Here is a 19,969-nt window from a genome sequence, read left to right as displayed (position 1 = left end):
TGTGTCTAACTATGAGAAGACCCTTTTAGACGATAGTTTTTCATGCAGTTTCAAACAGCCAACATACACACGACGTAAATTTTGGCCTAAAGTAGAATCAAAAGGTTCTGTTCCACTTTTCACGAGAGTCATTAGTACAGTGGCACTGAGGTAGAGCCGTCAGTTTTTTCCCGATGTAATGTGTCAAGGATGTATCGCCAGAGATCAGAAATGGGGCGCGTTCGAGTCTAATGTTGAGGGTTGCATACACAAGAAATGGTTCAAAAATGGTTCAAATGGCTCTGAGCACTATGGGACTTAACGTCTATGGTCATCAGTCCCCTAGAACTTAGAACTACTTAAACCTAACTAACCTAAGGACATCACACAACACCCCACACACAAGAAATGAAGGTGCCGCTGTTACGCCAGTGCTACACTGGTGGGGCCAACGTACAACGGCTTCCTTTCTTCCTGCTGTAGTTCTGCGAGTATGACCAGTCTGAGAATGGTGGCGCTGCGGTCACTTCCTACTCATCGTCTGATTCTCTGTTACTGGAGAGTGCTGGAGTGAGACTAGCATGACTTGAGACAGGGACTGAGTGCACTAATATGCTGTTAGCCCGCCCAGTTAGCCGAGCGGTCTAATGCATTGCTTTCCAGACTGAGAAGGAGCGCCTGGTCCCTGGCACGAATCCGCCTGGCGACTTGTGTTGAGGTCCGGTGAGCCGGCCAGTCTGTGGATGATTTTTAGGCAGTTTTCCATCTGCCTCGGCGAATGCGGACTGGTTCCCCTTATTCCACCTCAGCTACACTACCGTCGGCGATTGCTGCACAAACAAGTTCTCCGCATATGCATACACCACCATTAGTCAATCAGCAAACATAGGGGTTACACTCATCTGGTGTGAGACGTTTCCGGGGTGGGGGGGGGGGGGGTGGGGGGGTCGACTGGGGACCGAACCGCACAATAACCCTGGTTTCGGTTTGGGGTGGCGGAGGGGTGAAGTGAACTGTGGTAGTCGTCGTCGGGTTAGAGCCTCTGTGTCGTTTCTAGGTCCCCGGTTAACATACAATACAATACATTGAAAGGTGGCTACACTCAGTGCCAGAGATTGCGCCAAAGAGTATTATTCCGCTGCCTCTACTGGCGCAGTAGTTGTTCAGAGAATGTCGAGCGCAGTTGCAGTTCAGAGGTGGCCGTGGGCAGTGCTTGTTGAGAGGATGTCGAGAGCAGTACTAGTTGAGAGCATGTCGTGTGCAGTTATTGTTCTGTTGGGCGAGACAGCAGATGCTATTCGGTTGGTGTAATGTATATATGGAAGATGTTGCAATGATCACAGTGTGTGTTTCATCAATATATATGGAGGTAACAATTTTTTTTTAATTTCAGATCTCCTTAATAATAATGCCTCTTGGTCACAGGTTCAGTCAACAAAGCATCTGGCTCGTGTTCATGTATTAGACTTGTAATTCTGGTTTCTATGTGCAATTATAGTATTTGTGGTTTTTCAATTAGTTCATTGTAAATGGTGTTTAAAATTTCTTGTAGTATTGAGGAAGAACCGTGCCAGATACATGTACGTTGAACCACACTACCACACGCAGAACAGTTACACTTGTGATTTGTTGTTTCGTAGCTTTTATAGCTGCAGGGGACTTAATTAATCAATTGTGTTAACGGAAATTTCCGTTCATTCTTTATTTTTATTTTATGCAGTCAGATTGCGTCCTAATACTACTCAGGGCCAACCGGTTACGAGACTTCGCAACCGGACACACAGCTACTAAAATTATTGCATTTTCACATTTGTATAATTAAGTCCCCATGCAACATGCAATATGCTGTTATAAAGGGTGACATGATTGATTGTCAGGATCGGATGGCCTCGAATGAAGCTGTATTTCGAGACTTTGGAAAGTGTGTAAACGAAAACTAAGAGGTGCAGTGTATACAACTAGAAATGTTGGTGCATTAGAAAAAGAGTGATGCACAGAACAAATTCAGTGCTGCAGTCCACACGTCAGACGAAAAACATATATTGTGTGTCTATGTCAACAGAAACGTATTTTCCTTTCATTCCACCTGCACCATGATAGAACAGACACTGATTAACCAGAACATTGTGACCACTTAATTAATAGTCGGTGTGTCCACCTTTGGCACGGACAGCAGCAGCGATGTGTTGTGACACAATGAAGTCTTCGTAGGTAGCTGGAGGGAGCTGGCACCACATCTGTTCACACAAGTCACCTAACTCCCGTAAATTCCGGGAAGGGAGGCGATGAGCTATGACATCATGTCCAATCCCATCCCATATGTGCTCCATTCGGTTCAGTTCTGGCGATTTGGGGGCCAGCACATCAATTGGAACTTGGCCTTGTGACTTTGCGCATTATCTTGTTGGAAAATGCCACTGCCATCAGTCAGCATGATTGTCATGAAGGGGTGCATGTGGTCTGCATCCAGTGTACAATACCCCTTGGCCTTCATGATGCCTTGCACGAGCTCCACTGGACCCATGTTCGCCCATACGAATGTTCCCCAAACCATAATGGAGCCATCGCCAGCTTGTTTCCTACCCGCAGTGCGTGTGTCAAGCAGCTGTTTCTCTGGAAGTCGATGGATTCGTGCCGTCCCATCGGTTTAACGCAGGAGATATCGGAATTCGTCAGACAACGCAGCGCTCTGCCAATGCGCCAACGTCCAGTGTTTATGGCCACCTGCCCATTTCAGTCGCAGTTGCCGTTGTCGTGGTGTTAACACTGGCACATGCAAGGGTTGTCGGCTGTGGAGACCCATCGTTAGGAGTGTTCGGTGCAGTGTGTGTTCAGACACGGTTGTACTCTGCCCAGCAGTAAAGTATGATGTTAGTTCTGCCACAGTTCGCTACCTGTCCGTTACCAATCTGTCCAGCCTATGACATCCGATATTTGTAACGAGGGGTGGCCACCCAAACTCACAACATCTAGACATTGTTTCACTTTGGTTTCATCACATGTTGAGCACACTCAGCACAGCACTCCTATAACACCTTATAAGTTATTCAGTTTCCAAAATGCTCAAGCCGAGCCTCTGGGCCATCACAATCTGCCTTCGACCAAACTCAGATGGATTCCACGACTTCTCCATTCTATACATGGACAGCACACTCATTGTTAATAAATGCAGTGTGTGTGTGTCTGAATAGCTGTCATTCCTCAGCAGATGATGCTGCTCTTGTGTGGAAGGATTTATACTGACAGTAGGCCGGTGGTCATGATGTCCTGCATGATCAGTGTATGTCCTTCATCAAACGAAAATTGGGCCCAGAGCAACATCACTGTAATGTTCCTGCCTGCCCCCAAAAACCGAGCTGTTTCCGTTTTATTTTAGTCATGGCAACTTGCAGTTATGGGCTTGTAGGGAGTTGCTTAGCTTATCATTCGTTTATGTAACTTTTGCAAACAAAATTGTAAATTTATTTTCATAATTAATTACCATTTAGAGAATACGCTTCAACCTCGTCTGTGTTTCTATACTATTGTCACCAACTTGGTAACATGTAGAAAGTGTGTGTATATATCAGTGTGACTGTTAGGCATTCTCAGACTATAGATGAAATACTGAAATAAATTCATCACAAAAGCGTAAAAGGTTTAGACATATAAATGCATAAACACGCGCTCACATACATACACAAACACACACACACACACACACATATTCATATGTACAAAATACACATCTATAGGATACATACACATATATATCATATATGTACACACACACACACACACACACACACACACACACACACACACGCGCGCGCGCGCGCGCGCACACACACACACACACAACCGAATATATGGGGCTCATTTCTGATCTCTAATATCGGTGTACTGAGTGTGAACAGTACGTGTATAGAGTAGTGTTGTTACGATTATTTCTGTGGAAAATGGCTTATATCTACTTGAGCAGCACAATATGTGACGCCGAATTTAATATACCCATTTGGCTGATAGATTATTCTCAAGTCCACGAGATATTGTTAGTGAAATTCGAATACAATCGATGACGTAAGTGCGCTGTACACAGACGGGTTACTGTACGATTTCAATCCTCTTCTCCATTGTATTCAAATAATATCGACGAAAATTGTTGAGTGCGAAGACAAAAATCAACTATGTTACACTTCGAGTGGCGCCACTACAGCAAGCGTTTAGTGAAGAAGTAAAATAAATGTTGTCCACTCGAGTCTTTGTGTATGTTTTTAACAAAAGGAAAAAAAAGGTAAGAAAACCAAAAGGAACCTGGTTCACAGAAGTGGAAATCTATGCAAAACCATGATATCACACGATATCGTAAAACGTAACGTTTAAAGAAGCAATTTGATGGAAGCATCGTAGAAAAGCTGCGATCCCCAAGGCCTGTGTTAAAACTCAGTGGAGGAAAACAGTTGCAGTATTGTGGTCCAAGCTGTCCGAAACGTGACAACAAAAATACGCTGCAAAGATTTCGAATCAAAAATAGTTGACTCTGTTGGGTGACGAGATGTAAACTGAGACTTCATCCTCAGACCGTGTTTAATTTACTGACCTGCCGATGGCGGCGCCAGCTGCGACGACGGCCAGGAGCAGCGCCGAGCAGACGGCCAGCGCTGCGATGTGCGCTCCGCGCAGGAGCAACTGTTGCGCATGCGCGCCGCGTCCTTCCGCTGCAACACAGTACAACCAAAGAGACATATTATCATAGAGGGCAACACCGCAAAGACAGTAATGCAAACTGGACAGTCCTCCACCATGTCTTATGTTGACAGACAAATGGGTACGGTGTAAGATAGAGGGCGTGCTGAAAAGTAATTTCTCCGCATTTTTTAAGTGAAGACTTTTAACGCTTTTTACATAAAACAAGTATTTACATTATACGTCTTTATTCTTCGTGTCTACGTATTTGTAGTTCTCTGCCGGTGGAGGGCTTCGAACTGCAGCGTGTAATATGGCGGCGTGTAACGTAACATTGTCGGTGCGTCAGAAACAGCGTGCTGTAATCGAGTTCTGAAATCGTAGCGTTCGTCCACACATTCAGCATGAAGATGCCAGACCACATACCAGCGATGCGGTATCTGCAACAAATCCGACCCTCGGGTTCACTGTCAACGAGCAACCTCCGTACAGAATGAGATTTTTCGCTCTGCAGCGGAGTGTGCGCTGGTATGAAACATCCTGGCAGATTAAAACTGTGGTCCCGAGTTTGAGTTTCTGTCCGGCACACAGGTTTAATCTGCCAGGAAGTTTCAACCACCATACAGTCCCGACTTAGCCCCATTCGATTTTCATCTGTTTCCAAAACTTGAAGCACATCTTCGAGGATTTCACTTTGATAGTGATGGAACATTGCAAGCAGAGGTGTGGTTGTGGCTCCGTCAACAAGTTCGAACATCCCACAGTGACGGTAACAACAAACTCGTCTCTCATTGGAAGAAATGTTTTCGTCGCCATGGTGACCATGTTGAGAAATAAATATGTAGGCATGAAGAATAAGGATGTAGAGTTTTAACATCCTTTGTTTTACTTTAAAAGGTGTAAGGGTTTTTACATAAAAATTCGGAGGCATTACTTTTCATTACGCCCTCGTATAATGCGTCGATGTTATCGGCAATTACAGCTAGAAATGAAATTATAGCAGACGAACACTTGATATATACATAGTCTTTCAACAGAGTAGTAAGATACACATGTACTTATAAATACAGTAATATACGTACAGTAAATATTCATAGAGACACTAGTCCCAGGCAGTCAGTTGCATGATATTCACAATGAGAAGACAAGGTATTGAAAATTGTCGGTCTCCCCGTAATCAGTACGTCCATTTCTACCAAAAAAATATATCCAATACAGAAAATACCGATACGTCTATGAGACAACTGTAATCCACGACTACTGGAGAAGAACAGAGGTAAACATTCCAGCATTGGTGTGCAGAACGTAGTTAACTCCCAATTGAATTTCAAATAATTGAAATAAACTTTGTGTTACAGGGGTCACATATAGAAACTATGACTAATAGATCAGGTACAATACAATGGAAATCATCCATCCAATCGAATGTTCTACGCATTTGCTGGCTGATCTTAAATTTATGAAATTAATGCTTAAGGCCTCACCCACCTAAGCTATCTTTCTCCTGAATCAATTTATTATTTGCTCATTATGCAGATACCGCCTGCAAAATTGCCACTCATGTACAAATGGGTAGCAATATCCAATTCCGTAGAATAATTTACTCTCTATACTTCTCACTTATTACTTTTCGTACTAGGAGCACCTATTAGAATTTGAAGTTTTTGTTGTTGTTGTGGTCTTCAGTCCTGAGACTGGTTTGATGCAGCTCTCCATGCTACCCTATCCTGTGCAAGTTTCTTCATCTCCCAGTACCTACTGCAACCTACATCCTTCTGAATCTGCTTAGTGTATTCATCTCTTGGTCTCCCTCTACGATTTTTACCCTCCACGCTCCCCTCCAATGCTAAATTTGTGATCCCTTGATGCCTCAGAATATGTCCTACCAACCGGTCCCTTCTTCTCGTCAAGTTGTGCCACAAACTCCTCTTCTCCCCAATTCTATTCAATACCTCCTCATTAGTTATGTGACCTACCCATTTAATCTTCAACATTCTTCTGTAGCACCACATTTCGAAAGTTTCTATTCTCTTCCTGTCCAAACTAGTTATCGTCCATGTTTCACTTCCATACATGGCTGCACTCCATACAAATACTTTCAGAAACGACTTCCTGACACTTAAATCTATGCTCGATGTTAACAAATTTCTCTTCTTCAGAAACGCTTTCCTTGCCATTGCCAGTCTACATTTTATATCTTCTCTACTTCGACTATCATCACTTATTTTGCTCCCCAAATAGCAAAACTCCTTTACTACTTTAAGTGTCTCATTTCCTAATCTAATTCCCTCAGCATCTCCCGACTTAATTCGACTACATTCCATTATCCTCGTTTTGCTTTTGTTGATGTTCATCTTATATCCTCCTTTCAAGACACTGTTCATTCCATTCAACTGCTCTTCCAAGTCCTTTGTTGTCTCTGACAGAATTACAATGTCATCGGTGAATCTCAAAGTTTTATTTCTTCTCCATGGAGTTTAATACCTACTCCGAATTTTTCTTTTGTTTCCTTTACTGCTTGCTCAATATACAGATTGAATAACAATGGGGAGAGGCTACAACCCTGTCTCACTCCCTTCCCAACCGCTGCTTCCCTCTCATGCCCCTCGACTCTTATAACTGCTAGCTGGTTTCTGTACAAATTGTAAATAGCCTTTCACTCCCTGTATTTTACCCCTGCCACCTTTAGAATTTGGAAGAGAGTATTCCAGTCAACATTGTCAAAAGCTTTCTCTAAGTCTACAAATGCTAAAAACGTAGGTTTGCCTTTCCTTAATCTTTCTTCTAAGATAAGTCGTAAGGTCAGTATTGCCTCACGTGTTCCAATATTTCTAAGGATCCAAACTGATCTTCACCGATGTCGGCTTCTAAAAGTTTTCCCATTCGTATGTAAGGAATTCGTGTTAGTATTTTGCACCTGTGACTTATTAAACTGATATTTCGGTAATTTTCACATCTGTCAACATCTGCTTTCTTTGGGATTGGAATTATTATATTCTTCTTGAAGTCTGAGGGTATTTCGCCTGTCTCATACATCTTGCTCACCAGATGGTAGAGTTTTGTCATGACTGGCTCTCCCAAGGCCGTCAGTAGTTCTAATGGAATGTTGTCTACTCCCGGGGCCTTGTTTCGGCTCAGGTCTTTCAGTGCTCTGTCAAACTCTTCACGCAGTATCGTATCTCCCATTTCATCTTCATCTACATTCTCTCCCAATTCTATAATATTGTCCTCAAGTACGTCGCCCTTGTATAGACCCTCTAAGTACTCCTTCCATCTTTCTGCTTTCCCTTCTTTGGTTAGATCTATATTACCCCTAGTGAGATAAGCCTCTACATCCTTACATTTGTCCTGTAGCCATCCCTGCTTAGCAATTTGCACTTCCTGTCGATCTCATTTTTGAGACGTTTGTATTCCTTTTTGCCTGCTTCATTTACTGCGTTTTTATATTTTCTCCTTTCATCAATTAAATTCAATTTGAAATTATACTTTAAGATTAATGTCTATCTGTCGACAAGAAAAACCCGTACTTACTGTTTTGATCCCACATATTTTCTAAGGTGAAAGCGTTTCAGATTTAACAGAAACCGCAAAAACGGAGTAATGCTTATTGCAACTGTAATATAAAGAAGGATGTAATTGGCCATCCGTTACCTCTAGCAACATAGTTTTCAATCGCAAGAAAACTTATGCTTCTTAAGCTTTGGAAATGTTGCAAATTATTCTACAAGTCTTTGTCAAGATTATCTATCATCACAAGGTTCTGGGTATGTCATATTGCCTAAGTTGTACGTCAAAGGCAACGTGGATGAAACAAATATTATTCTGTGAGTAAACGAATACATCAATGTACACATCATACCACATCAGTGTTCAATATATCTTCAGACAGGTACATGAATTTACGCGCTGAGCACACGACAGGCATGATTCCCAAAACAAATCCAGCAATTGTGTAGCTCACAAAACCAAACGCGATCTCTCTCGCTTTCGCAACAACTGTAGAATGGTTCAAATGGCTCTGAGCACTATGGGACTCAACTTCTGAGGTCATTAGTCCCCTAGAACTTAGAACTGGTTAAACCTAAGTAACCTAAGGACATCACACACACATCCATGCCCGAGGCAGGATTCGAACCTGCGACCGTAGCGGTCTCGCGGTTCCAGACTGTAGCGCCTAGAACCGCACGGCCACTTCGGCCGGCAACTGTAGAATGAACACATGAAGCACGTGTGGTTTATGGTACAGCGTGGCATAGCAGGCAGCGCTGAACAACACGCCGCAGCCCCTCCATATGTAATGTACACACATGAAAAAAACTTTTGCATCACCTCGGTTCCGAGAGTTCCGGAAACTGTGCAGAAAATTGGAGTAGAGACAAACATAAACATCATTTCCGCCCTTTTCATTGCTAATGAAAACCACACATTGCATATTGTATCACCACACAGCGACACCTTCAGAGATGATGGTCCAGACTGCTTTACACATAAGTACCTCTAATATCTAGTAGCACGTCCTCTTGCATTGATGCATGCCTGTATTCGACGCAGCATACTATCCACAAGTTCATCAAGGCACTGTTCGTCCAGATTTGTCCCACTCCTCAACGGCGAAAAAATGTTCGAATGTGTGTGAAATCTTATGGGACTTAACTGCTAAGGTCATCAGTCCCTAAGCTTACACACTACTTAACCTAAAGTATCCTAAGGACAAACACACACACCCATGCCCGAGGGAGGACTCGAACCTCCGCCGGGATCAGCCGCACAGTCCATGACTGCAGCGCCCTAGACCGCTCGGCTAATCACGCGCGGCCTCAAAGGGGATTCGGCGTACATCCCTCAGAGTGGTTAGTCTGTCACGTCGTTCATAAATAGCCCTTTTCAATCTATTCCAGGCATGTTCGATAGAGTTCATGTCTGGAGAACATGCTGGCCACTCTAGACGAGCGATGTGATTATCCTGAAGGAAGTCATTCAAAAGATGTGCGCAATGTGGGCGCGAATTGTCGTCCATGAAGACGAATTCCTCGCAAATATGCTGGCGATATGGATGCACTATCGGTCGAAGGACGGCATTCGCGTGTAGTAGAGCAGTTACCGCGCCTTCCATGAGCACCAGCGGCTTACGTCTCCCCCACATCATGCCACCCCAAAACAGCAGGGAACCTCCAACTCGGTGCACTCGCTGGCAGTGTGTCTAAGGCGTTCAGCCTCGCCGGGGTGCCTCGAAAGACGTCTCCGGCGATTGTCTGGTTGAAGCCGTATGCGACACTCATCGTTGAAGAGAACGTGATGCCAATCCTAAGCGGTCCATTCGGCATGTTGTTGGGCCCATCTGCACCGCGCTGCATGGCGTTGTGGTTGCAAAGATGGACCTCACCATGGCCGCCGGGAGTGAAGTTCAAAAATGGTTCAAATGGCTCTGAGCACCATGGGACTTAACATCTGTGGTCATCAGTCCCCTAGAACTTAGAACTACCTAAACCTAACTAACCTAAAGACATCACACACATCCATGGCCGAGGCAGGATTCGAACCTGCGACCGTAGCAGTCGCGCGGTTCCGGACTGAGTGCCTAGAACCGCTAGACCACCGGGGAGTGAAGTCGCGCATCAAAAGTGGCTCTGAGCACTATGCGACTTAACTTCTGAGGTCATCAGTCGCCTAGAACTTAGAACTAATTAAACCTAACTAACCTAAGGACATCACACACACATCCATGCCCGAGGCAGGATTCGAACCTGCGACCGTAGCGGTCGCTCGGCTCCAGACTGTAGCGCCTAGAACCGCATGGCCACTCCGGCCGGCTAGTTGCGCATCATGCAGCCTATTGCGCACAGTTTGAGTCATAACACGACGATCTGTAGCTGCACGAAAAGCATTATTCAACATGGTGGCGTTGCTGTCAGGGTTCCTCCGAGCCAGAATCCGTAGGTAGCGGTCACCCATTCCAGTAATAACCCTTGAGCGGCCTGAGCGAGGCCTGTCATCGACAGTTCCTGTCTGTCTCCTCCATGTCCGAACAACATCGCTTTGGTTCAATCCGAGACGCCTAGAGACTTGCCTTGTTGAGAGCCCTTCCTGGCACAAAGTAACAATGGTTGAACTACAGACAACTCGAGCCGTGTACCTCCTTCCTGGTGGAATGACTGGAAATGATCGGCTGTCGGACTCCTTCCGTCTAATAGGCGCTGCTCATGCGTAGTTGTTCACATATTTGGGGCTGTGTCTGTGATAACAATATCCACAGTCAACGTCTGTCTTCAGTATTTCTGGGAACGAAGGTGACTCAAAACTTTTTTTGATGTGTGTTTTTCTCAGTATAATCACCCTGGCGACGAACAAATGTCTGCCATCGAGGGACAAGTTAATTTCGTCACTGCATAATGTTTGCCTTTGTTGAGGGAGCCACAACGTCACCTCTGCTTGCACCGCTTCATCACTATCAAAGCTAAGCCCTCTAAGGCGTTCTGTAAGTTTAGGAAACAAATGCTCTATTGTTTTCGGGGGGAATATGGTGAATCCTTCCTTCATCACCTGACACAATGTTGTTGAGGAATCCATTGCCCTCACGGCGAAAACGCAAAAGAAATTGTTGGCAGACGTTCAGTCTCGTCGGTTTCACGTCAGGAGCGAGCATCCGAGGCTCCAAACAAACACACAGTTTTCTGTACCGGAGTTCTATAGTTATGCCCTGTACACGCTCTCGCGTATGCCACATTTACCTGAGAGCTGTACGTGTATTATCCGACGATTTCCTTTGATTAGTTATCAAACGCGATTCCGGTGAGTCTCGTCGGTTGCTGAATGCGGTCGTCCACTACGAACTCTGTCGCACACGTTGAGGCTAGCAACACCGTTTCCTTCATCACGAGCACGAACAACCCAACGTTGTACATTACTGATGTCGGCTCAATCATCACCGCACACAGATTTCATTCTTCTATGGATTTCAATCGGAGGCACGTATTCCGCGGTTAGAAACTCGATTACAGCACGCTGTTTCTCACGCACGACGCAGTTGCGTTACACGTCGCCGTATTACAAGCTATGACTCTGAGCCCTCTGGTGGTAGACGGTGGCAACTTGTGTCAGAGAAGCTGTAAAGTGGATAGAGTACTACAATACGCATGACATGTAATACCTCAGCCAATATTGAGAACAGAATAAAAAGTTCGGATGCATTAGTGTTCAGTACGCCACCGTATGATGGCTGTGACTGAGCTGACTCGGTTGAGCTGTTATGAGTGTGAGAGTGATTATTTTATTTCAGTATTGTTTTGAGTAAAAATTTTTTTGTTTATTTATAGACGCAATCACACAGTCATAACCGGTTTCGGCCATACAATGACCATCTTCAGATTCTCGTTTTGGCAACGCATGAACCTGTGTTCAGTGTATGCCGCCTTTAGAATCTGAAGATTGTCATTGTATGGCCGAAACCAGTTATGACTGTGTCATAAACATGTGATTGCGTCAATAAATAAACAAAACATTTTTTTCAAAATAATCAATTACGCACTCGATAGACAAAATGTCGTTTTTCCGAAGATTGTTATGAGTTACAGAGTAGTGTTGTCTTTCGCTTTTTCTTGATCTAGGTTCTTGATATATTTCTGTTGACATATGTTGTAATGTTGAGTGTTATTTATACACTGCCAGTTCACTCAAGATTATTGCAAAGGTATATATGGAGTACATGAAATGATACATTTAGAGATCAATAGCGCAGGCGGTTCTGAGGTACCAGACATCGACTCATGCTGGGATACCCATATTAATATGTGATGTAACATCGAGAGCCAGCCACACAAGCAATGAATCTGTCATCCAGTCGATCGTACTGTTCTGGGATAGGTTACGCGACTGGTCATCCCATCTTATTTACACATGATCAGCTGGAGACAAGTCCGGAGATGTTGCTGGCTGGAGAAGCTGCTGCGCGCCCAGCAGAGCACGTCCAATTTGGCGGACAGAGAGTGGGCTAGCATTAGGCTGCTGGAACAACGGATCACATTCAAGTTGCAAGAACGGCAAAAGAGCGGGTCTAACAACGTTCTGCACGTACTGAGCGCTGATTAGAGCCCTCACCAGAAATACCGAAGGTGAACGGGGTTGTAGCTTATTGCAGCAGAGACCACCAGGCCTGGGTGGGGCCGGTGTGCCTTGGACGAACGCACCCTGCGAGACAGCGCTCACCAGGTGTACGTCGTACGCGCAAACGACCGTCACTTGCGTGCAGCCAGAATCTGCTTTCGTCACTGAAGACAGAGGCGCACCTTTGATCTTCCAAGTGATCCTCTGACGGCATCAGTCCAGCCGTGTACGTCGATGCTGTGGTGTGAGTGGAAGACGGGCAAGAGGAGTGCGTGCTCACAGTCCCGTTACTGATAAGCAGTTCGCAGCTGTTTGTGTTGACACGTCTGGGCTCTCGAGTCCTCTTATCTGCGCTGTGGTAGTCGTACGATCTGCTACCGCCGCCATTACAATACGTCGATCCTAGCTGGCGTCTGTGCTGCGTGGACGTCCAGAACCTCGCCTATGGGTGCTAGGATGTGCACGTGGCCAATGACATCACCATTGTTGTACAGCTGTCGCACCACGTCTAACTTGTTGGCAGTTCTCCAAAGGACCATCACGCAATTGGAAGCCCACACTTTGGCCCCTTTCAGAGTCACTCAGTTTGCTGTACGAAGCAGGAGTGCGCCTTCGTGGCGTCGTTACCTTCTTGCTTCACACATTTGCATAACTTTGATCCTTCTGGCCGTAAGTATACCCTGTTAAACGGTACAAACATATGGCGCTATGGTGGCTACACCACTACGCTATCTGTTGGTGGACGACGGTGAAACCATCAGCATATCTACTATCCCGCAGGCGACATCTTGGGTCATCAGATCAAAATCGACGTCGTCTTTCCAGGTGTACTATTTTTTTTACGGTAGTGTATTACATAGGCTGGGATTATTTAATGTTGTAGGAAGGGAATATATTTGCCTAAGTGAATTTTGATGTTAATTGATTCTTCCATCGCTTCTTGGCAGAACAAGGCAATAATAAACTAAAGGAACATATTGCTTATGTTCTACAGCAAGGGTTGGCAACTTTTTGGCCCGCGGGCTGGATCCGGCCCGCGGCTCTTTTCAGAGCGTCTTGCGGAAGAAATTCGGGGGAGGAGGGGGGGATGAGGGGGGGGAGGTGGAGAGAGGGAGGAGCTCTTGTTACAATGGGTTCGCCTCGAGTTTGCAGCTCACGACGCGTACCAGTGAAAGTTTGCGTTTTTCCATTTGACTATTGTATAACACAGTTGATGTATGGTTAGTTCAAACAATGTAGAATTTTAAAATTTTTAAAATGAACAAAGAGAGATGGCTTAGTTTATTTAGTGTTGCAGAAACAAAGCATTCCTATGTTATTAGTAATTAAAAGTGCTTTTGGAAAAATATTTTAAAAAAGTTTGGTAGTAACAAAAAGTGCATTCCTTGCTAATAGGAGTCTTCTAATCTCAAACATCGGTCTTATTTTGAGAAATAAATTTCTGAGAATGTACGTCTTGGGCACAGCATTATACTGTTTTGTAATGAATTATGGACTGAAGTATTTGAGAAATATTGTTACAATAAAGGTCGCGGAAAAATAAGTGTACTGATAAGAAATGGTGAGCTTATCTGCAGAAGCGGCCACGAAAGAAATGTGTGAAAAAAACTAGAAGACAGGACAGGTTGGCAGCATGGCAGCATATGTGTTAATACGACAGTAAGTTACTGCCTTAGAACTAGAGGGAATAGCACAGGGGGAAAATTTTATGGTGAAATAATAATTTAGGGCTTTGAGTGTAGGAGAGGAAATAGTAAGAGGCGGCGTGAAACCTCTTAGAGGACTGATGGAGGAAAAAGGAAGTACACTGTCCGGTTATACTACTATTAATGTAAGCTGTTTTAGTCAAATTGTGTACTAGAGTGATGAACTATACCTACAACCCTACAACCATGCGAGTGTGAAATACGAACGCAGGTTCGAATCCTGCCTCGGGCATGGATGTGTGTGTGATGTCCTTAGGTTAGTTAGGTTTAAGTAGTTCTAAGTTCTAGGGGACTGATGACCATAGATGTTAAGTCCCATAGTGCTCAGAGCCATTTGAACCATTTTTGAGTATGAAATAAATGTTTTTCTGCACAATTACTAAAGATAAAAGCAACACGTAGTATGACTGAGTTGGTTCAGTGTATGCCACGAACATTACCAAGCACATGCTTGTGCCTAACATGTGTCACACAAAGACATTTCGAAAACCTAGATTCGAAAACCTCGCTTAAAATTTAAACTTGTTTTTCGTTTTGATTGCATCGGAAGTCGTGCACGCGTCGTAATGTATTGCGTGTTCTTTAACACAGAGTGCTACAGGAAACATATTTCCTTTTGCATCATCACTAAGTAGTAAATTAAATTTGTGCTTTATACAGTTTGACAGTATTATCCTTATTCGTCCCGAATTTAGTTGTATAAATATCAGTAAACGTGCATTTTCGAGAATTTTCAAAAGTTGTCATGTAACTTGGATAACATATTCCGTAGTACGAGAAGGCATCGAAAGCTAATTACACACATTTGTGGCGGGCCAAGTCACTTTTACTGAATGCTGCACTACACTTGATAGTGACACATGACACTATTTCTCAACAATATCGCGAAGTCTCTGCAAACAACGGTCGGAACATTCTACCAATCGTTCAGTTCCTCGACGATAGGTATTCGGTCATTGGTCACGGAGCCATTCGAAAACTGCTCTGTGAACGCCCTCATCGTCGGACAATCTTTCTCTGCCCGAGATGTTCTTTCAGCCTGCCGACGAGAACGAAATCGCATGGTGCAAGATGTGGACTTCCTACAGCGTCACCCACGTCCGTGAGACCTTGTTCAAATTATTGCCACAACTTCACTTCATCCGGAAGCACATTGGAACCTTTACCCTCTTCTGAGAATGTGCCTCAGTTACTGCACAATGGCCTTAGTATACGACGACACGTGTAACTTACTTTCTAAAGTCCGTAAGTAAATCGGTTTCCCATGCTATAATTACAGAAGCATTTATAATAGCTGTCATATCGTGTTACATTTAGTTTCTTCTCTCAACAACAGTATGTAATGTCTGAATTTCTCGTAAATTTCCGCTGATTTAGAGTTCATCGCATGGAATTGTTGATGATAATAGATTGAAAGAAAAAAGAAGTTCAAAGTAGCTTCAGGGAACCAGTGAATTTTATTCTAGGTTTTTCTTTTATTACAATAAAAATCTGTTTGCGGATGTAAACTGCTTTAGTTCTTAAACGGAACTCTTGATCCTTATAACTGACCTGCAAATTAAAGGGAGATCTAGAAAGTTTTGTGTAAAGTTAGTCGTCTACTAGTGTGTAAAACATTTCACCAGCCACAATGCTGCTCATTTTGAAAGCTCTTTCTGGCTTGGAATGAATCACAGGTTGTTAGGCTGGAAATCGTCCCAATTGCTATGGTGTGAAGCCGCTGTGAATGGACGACTTGTCAGGACCGCGGAGAGGCATTGTTAAAATGGACATCGAATATTTGTACCATGGTGCAGGGTGTCACAAGACCTAGTGTCTGAGCAGTACAACACGTGGAGGTTCCAGCGTAGCGTTTTGCTGACGTGGCACGGCGTCACCCACATGGGAACTACGTCCTCGCTTCCTATTGGCCAAGCAAGGCTCCACCATGTACACTAAGGTGACAGAAGTCATGGGGTAGCGCTATGCACTTACAAGGTTGTCGATATCTTCGCGTACCCAAGGTATAAAAGGGCAGTGCATTGGCAGACCTGTCATTTGTTCTCAGGTGACCAGGGAGAAATCAGCGTCAAGTCTGTGCCCCTAACCAAGAAGTGTGAGCAGCTGTCTTCCACGAAAACGGAGCCAATGAGACACATTTCTCCTTTACGGAAACCCGCGGTGTTCTGTGTCAAGTCTTCATTCAAAACGTTGAAGAGGCTGTCCCGGCAGCCACTGAGCGAGCAGGGTATAACAAACGATGCCTGTTGTCTGGGTTCCGAGGTCATACATTGATCATTGCAGCGATTGGTGGAAAAGGTTGAGAAGATCAGCCTAGCTCACGGTACTTCAATAAAGCTGAAAATCTGCAGCATCGCCCCTAGAACTGATAGTAGGTTCTGAGTCGAGGCCGGCCGGTGTGGCCGTGCGGTCTAGGCGCTTCAGTCTGGAACCGCGTGACCGCTCCGGTCGCAGGTTCGAATCCTGCCTCGGGTATGGATGTGTGTGCTGTCCTTAGGTTAGTTAGGTTTAAGTAGTTCTAAGTTCTAGGGGACTGATGACCACAGCAGTTAAGTCCCATAGTGCTCAGAGCCATTTTCTGAGTCGAGTGGAAGGCTTGAGCTATAGACTTCGAAGGCTCTGTGACAAGATAGGCTGTGATTTCCTAGACTTGTGCCAAAATGTTGGGAACCGTAGGCCCTTTAAATGGGTCAAGTGTGCACTATACACTAGGAGCTGATGTTGTGCCCTGGGTTCTCATAAGTTTGTTTTTTGATTAGGCGACTCTCCATCCAATCTAGATAATCACAGCTGTCGACACAGAGGTATTATTTCAGGACCTAAATAAATGCTCAATGCACATGAAACGATTAAAATCGTTGTGACCAACTCTCGAAGCATTCGCAATACAGTGACAGAGTTTGAAGAGCTGCTAAATAGCAGTGGGGCTCCCACAGCCGGCCGCTGTGGCCGTGAGGTTCTAGGGGCTTCAGTCCAGAACCGCGCTGCTGCTACGGTCGCATCTTCGAATCCTGCCTAGGGCGTGGATGTGTGTGATGTCCTTAGGTTAGTTAGGTTTAAGTAGTTCTAAGTATAGGGGAGTGATGACCTCAGATTTTAAGTTCAAAATGGTTCAAATGGCTCTGAGCACTATGGGACTTAACATCTATGGTCATCAGTCCCCTAGAACTTAGAACAACTTAAACCTAACTAACTTAAGGACATCACACAACACCCAGCCATCACGAGGCAGAGAAAATCCCTGACCCCGCCGGGAATCGAACCCGGGAACCCGGGCGTGGGAAGCGAGAACGCTACCGCACGACCACGAGATGCGGGCTCAGATTTTAAGTCCCAAAGTGCTTAGAGCCATTTGAATTTTTGGCTCCCACAAATCTAGACACAGAAAGCTGATTAAAACCTGAAATAAATTTTTGGAGTAAATATAACTGTTTATCGAAATGATGCGCTGATGGGAAACGGAGGCGCTGTGCTTTTCGTAGCTTTTCTGGCACTGATTCATCGAGGTAGAAACTGAAGCTGCATGTGGGACTGTTTGGTTGAGACAGAATTAAGGGAGGGTGTTAAGTTACAACTGGATCTTCCTGTCGACCACCACACTCACCTCCAGATGTAACGGAAAACTTCAGAGAAAACGTCACTTCACTAGTACGTATTTTGCCCAGTCGCGTTATAATCATCGGAAGAAATTTTAGTCATTTAATGATCAACTGGGATAATTACAGGTTTCTATATGCGTGACAGGTCATCCTGCGAAACAATACTTGTGTGAAAGGCCCAGAACAGACAGCTGCAAGGGCTACTGATCTTCTTCTTTATCCTAGCGTTAATCGCGTTTAGGTCCACTTATTCAAGAATTGGTAATTTTATTTAATTTAAATTTGCGGCCAGATGATCTTCCGATCGCCTTAGTCATCTGTTACCTAAACGTGGAGGTTCATGGGTGCCACCTGTCGATCAGTATGTAAACTTTGATCTATGTGATTGTATTTTAAGTGTTTGAATACCGCATTGTCTGAAGTGGAAGCTGGAGATCAGCCAAACGCTTGTTTCAACAAACGTGAGAAACGGCCTCAGACCCGCACCCAGGCTGGCCAGTGCACCAGCCGTGTTTGTTAAATCGCCGCGAGGATTCGATGCGGGCTTCGTTCACCTTCCCATCTCGTAAGTTAGCGCACTGCGCGTTACACTATACGAACGTCCAACGCTGCCAAGACCACTGATGGCGGCAATACACTGACGGAAAAACATCGCCACTCCAAGAGGGAGCTGTGCGACACACACGAAAGCTGGTGGACGCGTTTCACGACAGTCACATCAGAGGGGCGCTGGCAGCGCCACTATGAGGATGCAAATCAGGTTTCTGTTCTTCTTCTCCTACGTGATCAGGCCCAGTGCACCGCACGCTGCTACAAGTTTCCTCCTTCACTGTATTCTGTCCACTGCTGCTATCCGCCATCCTTCCACATTTATTGATACTTGGTTTAAATCTTCATGGAGACCATCCCTCCAACGCTTCTTGGGTCTCCCTGGGGCTCTCTTCCCTGTAGGTGTAGAATCCAGTAGCTCCCAAGGCCATCTGGGATCCTCCATCCGGACCACATGGCCAGCCCACAGCATTCGTTTGGCTTTGACAGTTCCTGCTGTGCTGAACTGCTGGTATAGTTCCTGAAGCTCTTAGTTGTCTCTGATACTCCATTCCCCTGTGTCTGCATCCAGAACCGGACCGATGATCTTCCGAAGCACTTTTCTCTCAAAAACGAGGAGCTTATGGAAGTCCTGTTTCCGGATACTTCGTGTCTCATGGCCATATAGAAGAACAGGATGGATCAGGGTTTTGTATAGTCGAATCTTGAACTGTCTGAAGAGATATCTGGACCGAAGCAGTTGTGCTAGGCCGTGGTAAGATCGGTTTCCTGCTTGTATTCTGGCATCGATCTCTGCTTCACATAACGAGTTCTCAGTGAAAAGTAGGTATTTAAATTCATGCACTCTCTTGTAGGACTGTTCTCCCACCTGCGGTCAGTGATTATAGATGACCAGCAGTCTGACTTTGACCACGCGTCATAACGAGGTACTCTGTCATGGATTCATTTATGTTTAGCCCAAATTTGCTGGCAGCCTCCTTTAGTTTTCTGGTCATTTGCTCCAGCTCCTCTTGAGACCTAGAGAATACACAGATGTCGTTTGCATAGGCTAAGTATGTCAGTCACTTTCCTTCGATTTCAATCCCTTCGTTCTCTTGGAAGGTCTCGCGTACGATCTTCTCGAGGGCAAAGTTGAACAGGATGGGGACAAACCATCTCCTTGCCTGATTCCTGTCAAAATTTCAAATTTCTCAGTTGCGGATTTCCCATTCTCACCTTTGCACGTGTTTCGCTCAGACAAAACTTTATCAGATTGATGAGTTTCTCTTCCATGCCAAAGTCCCTTAAACAGCTGAGCAGGCTCTCGTGATGTATACAATCATAGGCCTTCTTAATATCAACGAATAAAATATGCTAATCTTTATCATATTC

This window comes from Schistocerca nitens, chromosome 2 (genome assembly GCF_023898315.1).
Source record: "Schistocerca nitens isolate TAMUIC-IGC-003100 chromosome 2, iqSchNite1.1, whole genome shotgun sequence".
NCBI lineage: Eukaryota > Metazoa > Arthropoda > Insecta > Orthoptera > Acrididae > Schistocerca > Schistocerca nitens.
This window is presented reverse-complemented; position numbering follows the sequence as displayed.